Below are 6,647 nucleotides of genomic sequence, written 5' to 3'. Positions count from 1 at the left end.
AACTGAGCCACCCAGGCGCCCTAGGCAGAGTCTTAAATATAACACAAGCACCATCCACAAAGAAAAAAAAAAACAATATGTATGTTGGAATTCATCAAAATTAAAAACTTTTGTGTGCTGAAAGACTCTGTTAATATGACAAAAAGACAAGTTGCAACCTGGGAGAAAAAGTTTTAGACACTTATCTGACAAAGGCCTTCTATCTAGAATATGTAAACATCTCTCAAATTCAACAGTAACAGACAAACAAAGAACCCAATTAGAAATGAGGACAAGACACGCACATACATTTCACCAGATAGGTTATAGAGGTGGCAAATCAGTGCATGAGGAGCTGTTCAGTATCACTGGTCTTTAGGGAAATGCACGTTAAAAACATGACACTGTCACTACACACCTATCAAAATTGCTAAAATAGAAGATAAGGACATATCTAAATGCTGGCAAGGCTCTGGAGAACCTGGATCACTCCTACATTGCTGGTGGGAATGAAAAATGTTATAGCCACTCTGGAAAACAATTTGGCAGTTTCTTAAAAAACTAAGCATGCACTTACCATATGTCCTAGCAAATTATACTCCTGGGTGTTTATGGCAGAGAAATGAAAATGTCTGTTCGCACAAAAAGCTGTACCATAATGTTTATACCAGCTTTATTCATAATAGCCAGAAACTGGAAATGAGCTAGATGTCCATAAATAGGTGAACAGTTCAGCAAACAGTGGTACAACCATACCCTGGAATACCACTCAGCTGTAAAAAGGAGCAAACTAGTAACATACACAGTAACCTGAAGGAATCTTCAGAGGATTATGCTAAGTGTAAAAAAAAAAAAAAAAAGCCAATCACCAAAGGTGACATACTATATTATTCCATTTATATAATATTCTTTCTTTTTAAAAAAATGTTATTTATTTGACTGAGAGAGCAAGCACAAGCAGGGGGAGGGGCAGGCAGAGGGAGAGGGAGAAGCAGGCTCCCTGCTGAGCAAGGAGCCCAATGTGGGGCTTGATCCCAGGACCCTGGGATCATGACCTGAGCTGAAGGCAGATGCTTAACTGGACTAAGCCACCCAGGCACTCCCATTTATATAATATTCTTGAAGTGACAAAATCATGGAAATGGGGGACTGATTAGAGGATGCCGGGGGTTAAGTAGTGGGCTGGGGCAGGAATCTTCCTGTGATGAATCTTGACTGTATCTAGCAGTGTATTTTACTACACTTTTACAAGATGCTACCATTGGGGAAGACTTGGTAAAAACTATGTGGGGTGCCTGCATTACGTTTTACAACTGCACAGGGATCTATACATATTACCTCAATTTAAAAGTTTAATTTAAAAAATGATGAAAAAGAGCAGCCCCTGCCATAGCCTTCCCCTCATAGAGCCATTTTTATCTATCGTGGTTGTATTTCTTTGAGATTGACTTCCATGTTTCTGTGTATGCTTTGGTTGCTGATCTTTGATTTATTAATTGAAGATAATTGGTGACCGATCTATAGCTATTGATACTTTATGGTAGTTGAGAATTTAATCATTGTGGCAAAATTTTAATTTAAAATTTAACTGCTCTTGCTTTGGATGTTTTCTTCTGCTTTCTGCATTGTCTATTTTCTCTGCCCCTCTCTTGTTCTGGAGTTCTCACACTGAGACCTTTTCTCAGTGTTGGGTGCCCTGACTTTGTCTTCTTATTTGTGAATTTACTGCAATTTTCATTGGCAGCCCCATGTGACTGTGGGGTGGGAATAGGGCAGGCTTGTTAGTGAGTAGGCTTCACTGGAAGGTAGATCAGCAGTAAGTTGACCTTTCGTTAGTGGACCCCAAGTTCAGAATTGGACATTCTCCGGCCTGGCCAGCGGTGGGTTTGGAGCAGGTTTGGGGCAGATGGGATGACACCTTCTGGCGGCTCTGTACTGGGCCAGGGTCAGGGAGAGGTGGCAGTGTGTTCATCCATATGCCTCACATCTGATCACGACTCAGCACCATGGGCCATTTTCCTTCTCCTGGTGGGATGCCTGGCCCTGTGGGTTAAGGAGGGTATCTGGAGGGTCTGCAGCTCGAGATGCTGTCTGTCTTCCAGACCGTATTTCTACTAGCACCCTCTCTTCCCAGGAACCTGGCAGTGCTGCAGTCTGAAGGGTCCCCACCCTTCCCCTTGGTGCCTTCTCTCTGCAGGCACGTAGATGACAGCTTCCTTACTCCCCTTCCCCAAATTTCCCTCCTGTTCTCTTTTCCATTTAGTGGGTGACACCTTTGTTTTTATGCTTTTCATCATTTTGGTGGGGTTTGGGAAAGGGGAGAAGATAAATGTGTGAGTCTCTGATCTTTGTCTGTAGTAAGTTGAACAACTGTCACATTTCCTGCTTTCTAAGATGCCATTGTTCATTTAATCACGGCATATCCAGGGCAAAAGGAACGGTTACCACATCAAAAGTTCACATCCATTATAAGATGCATTCTGATTTTAAAACAACAAAATGTTCTTGAACTGGGGAGAATGTGTAAGCCCGAACTTCCCTCCACATCTGAACTTCCCATTTATTTTGTCTTCCTTGGAGACTGGGTGAGTGCTTCTCTGAAAAGGAGAGCAAAGGAGAAGAGGAGAGAGTTGGAAGGAATAAAGAAGGCAGCAAGGTCTGCTCACGCTGCCGCTCCCCTCCCCCTTCACCATGAAGTCCAATTATTCTTTCTCTTTTCCCAGAAACAGCGATCCACCAAACTTGTAGGAATTGATTTCAAATACAAAGAATCGAAAATCTGAATTGGGCCAAAGCCATATGTGCTGACGTGAGTGTGCAGGGTGAAGTGGTGTAGGGGATGGCTCTGGGCAGGAGTCGTCTGGGGGCTCGGTTGCTTTCAGTCCCCTGAGAACTGACAGTGTGACCCATATCCGTGGGTTGGATCCTGGCCAATCCTCAGGCACCACAAGTGGGATGTTTAACATGTAGAGAAATTTCATATTGAAACAGCACAAAGGGCAAGGGTCACATGAGGGGGGTGGAGGGCATCCACTAGACCAGGATCAGTCAGGTCCTATTACAGTCATTAAAGCAAGGCCAAGCCTGGCTCTAAACTGAGAAGGAGATGTGTATTTAAAAGACGAGACGGAGGGCGGACTGGGATGCCCTTCCTGAACTTCTGGAGAGGCAGTGGTGGTCCGTGCTGGGAGGAGGGTGCAGCTTTGTCTCTCTTGGTGCAGGGGAAAAGTATCTCCAAAGAAGAGAAATAGTGCATCTTCCTCTTCAAAGTAGAGAGCTCGGGGAATATTGATTTCAACGTATTCTTAGCAGGAACTCCGTGTAGGAGTGGAACTGTGTTTCCCATGTTTTGGCTTCTTTTTCCTTACTTGTAGTTTCCACATGTTATGTCCTGAGCGTGAGATTCTTTGGTCACAGAAGAGTAGAGCAATGCAAAAGGACGTTTCAAATCTTGCCTACCTTGCCTTGGTCTGGCCCTTGGGGCCCAGTTTTCTTGCCTGTAAAATGGGGATGATGAGAGTGCTACCAAACTCAGGCTGAGTGATGGGAACATGGGTGCCTGGCACGTCGCCTGCCAAGGCAGAAACTTGTGCTACATTTCATGTTGACCTTGTTCGTCCTGGTGATCTCTCCTGCGCCATGAAATGAACTGCATGCCTAGGGACCTGCAGGACAGCAGGAAGTCCATGAGAACAACGGTATTGTACAAGCTTTGTCTTGCCTTTGAGGAAAGAGTGTGGCTAAGCTGCAGAGGGGCATGTCAGGGAATAAAAGTGACCTATTTATAGGGTTTCCAGGTTTAGCAAAAAACTGGACACCTAGCTCAATGGGAATATCAGATAAACGATGAATAATTTTTGGTATAAATATGTCCTATGCAATATTTTTGGGACATGTGTACACCAAGAGTCCTTTGTTGTTTATCTGGAATTCAGATTTAACTGGGCATTCTGTATTTTGTCTGGCAGCCCTCCTGTTTCTCGGTGCCATGCATTTACTTGTCTCAGCCACCGCTGTCACTTTCTTTGCGGGCTGTAGTTGGGTGAGGATTTGGGGCTTGCTGACTCTCTGAGGTAATCTAGCTCTGGGCCTCTCCTGTGTCCTTGACTCTCACAGTAGGCCAAGGGCACATCCAAGCTTGAGTCTGCCACCAGCCCTCCTAGGGCCTCTTTCCCAAACTGGACCCCTCTGTAAGCCTCGTTGTGGGTCCTCTTTTGATTGTTGTTGGCCTCAGACCTGGCCCGCTTAAAACCTGGGCTCGCCAGGAGGTGAGGGAGAAATGGTCTGCTAAACAGTTGAGGAGCTTGGGCGTCTCCTGGACACAAGCTCAGTGCTCCTGCCCCACAAAGGTGGGGAAGGTGGGGAAGCCTGTGAGGCAAACTTCAGACCCATGCATGAGGGGAACAGGGAGCCAGGGTGCGGTACTGGCTACCTTTCTTCCTCGTCTCCCTCTTCCCAGGCCTCCCTGCCCTCGACCCAACGTTTTCAGCCTTTAGAAATTCCAAAGAAGTCCTTTGCTCAAGGCTAGGAATCCAGTTGTGGTGGCTCCGGTGGGTGGTGAGCCCAGAATCATTGCCTCTTTCTGGGCCTTCCCAGTCGGTTCTGCTGTCCCCAACCCCCTCTTCTCTTGTTCTCCGGCTGCTGCCCCTCTAGCACGTTCCCACAGTCAGATGCTTTCATGGCCCGTTGTAGCAACATCCCCGAAATTCCCGAGGGGCCCCCGCCTGGCCAGTGTGTTTCCTTTTCTCAAGTGTACGTGGGAACGGGAGCTGTCTGCTGGGATTAACAGTGCACATGATTTCCTAGACTCTCTCAGTGCCTGCTTCCTGTTGGGGGCCCCTGAGTTCTGAGCCATGTGGGTCCCATGTGCCCCAAGCCTGGGCGTGGCAGGGCCTCCTGGGCGGCTGGCCCAGCTGGTGGCCACGCCTCCTCCTGCCTTAGCACACCCCCCAGTGCGGAGGTGTACTGGCTCTCTAGAGTCCATGGTCAGGTCCCAGGAACGCTGTGGGAGCTGGTTGTTGGCCACAGCCCTTACTAAAAACTATGTAATCTTTCATTCAAATACGTTATATCAAAAGCAAAGGTAATGAATGGTAGTGAATTCAAATCTTACCACTTCCTGATTATCTTAGTGCAGTTTCTATGATCTGTGCCCTTGAGTTGTTTTCATGTCCCATATCCGAATAGTGGGAATACTGCACGGTGGTGCGGGGCCACCCAGCTCTTCCCCATTCCGGGCTCAGTGACATTGTCACACTGGTAGCTTGACATGGACCATGTAGGAGTATTTCCACCGTGGAAGTCAGCGAGTGTTACAAATTAGTGTTTTGTTCTTTGGAGAGCTGGTTGTTAAACATTTACCAGCACACCGCTGCTTATGTGCCATTGGCTGCCTTATTGAAAATAAGTGGAACCCTTTAATCACATCGTTTGAGCACTGTGCAAATGGATGCCCGCCTGGCTGGCGACATCACTGGTTTAAATGGGACACCCTCCCCTCTGCGCTGCCCTGACGCCTGCAGCTTCTCTGGACCTTGGCTCGCCTTAGCAGCTCCCCCTCGCCCCTTCCCTACCACGTGGCTGCTTACCAGTCTCCCCACCACGGCTCTCAAGCATTTATTATATAGCTTCCCTTGGCCTTTTAGCCAAGTCCTTCTTTTCTTGCCACCACGCTCTCTTTCCCCATTCTCCTGATTGCATCACAAAGTGCCCAGGACACAGTTTACTTATGCTTGCGGGTCCCCCCCCCAAACCGTAGCACCACCGTGGTTACCAGAAACAGCACCAATTGTCCCTACCTGTGGGCGTGCTGCCTGGATACCACTCGGGAGCCCCTGCAGGCCTGCCATGTGCATTTCTCCCTTCCTCCTGACACCTCTAGGAGAAATGAGGATTCAGGGGCATGATTGAATTTTAGCTGGAAGAGAACTTTTCGGACTGCCCTGAACCATGTGTGGAACCTAAGGATTTTATCTGAGTAGGAAAGGGGAGGGCTTCACCCACAGCCCTTCAAACTCCAGACCACGCGGAGAGAGACAGTAGCTGAGGCTGTGGGCCTTGGGAGAGACAGTTAATCTGGCTTCACTACTCTTACTAGCCCAGTGAACTTGGGCACTCTGTGCCTCAGTTTCCTCATCTGAAAAATGGGGATAATATTAGTTCTTATTTCATAGGGCTTTTGTGAAGTGTAAATGAGTGAATACACATACAACTCTTAGAACACTGCCTAGCTAATAAATGTTAGTTGTTGTCATTACTGGAGTTATGTACAAAATTGTATTCAATAAAATAATTCTGCTAAGAAAGAGGCTGAAAGGGCGCCTGGGTGGCTCAGTTGGTTAAGCGACTGCCTTCGGCTCAGGTCATGATCTTGGAGTCCCGGGATCGAGTCCCGCATCAGTCTCCCTGCTCGGCAGGGAGTCTGCTTCTCCCTCTGACCCTCTTCCCTCTCGTGCTCTCTATCTCTCATTCTCTCTCTCTCAAATAAATAAATAAAATCTTTAAAAAAAAAAAGAAAGAGGCTGAAAACTAGTGATGTAGCCTAGAGGCCTATATTTTATTTTACTACATAAAGATTTTTTATTAATTAATTTATTTATTTTAGAGAGAGAGAGAAAGAGCAGGGGGAGGAACAGAGGGAGAAAATCTCAAGCAAACACCCCCCCCCC

Source organism: Callorhinus ursinus, unplaced genomic scaffold (assembly GCF_003265705.2).
Source record: "Callorhinus ursinus isolate GAN/ISIS: 27379988/994484 unplaced genomic scaffold, GSC_fseal_2.0 scaffold10, whole genome shotgun sequence".
Taxonomy (NCBI): Eukaryota; Metazoa; Chordata; class Mammalia; order Carnivora; family Otariidae; genus Callorhinus; species Callorhinus ursinus.
The sequence above is the reverse complement of the archived record's forward strand: the minus strand, read 5'-3'. Positions refer to the sequence as shown.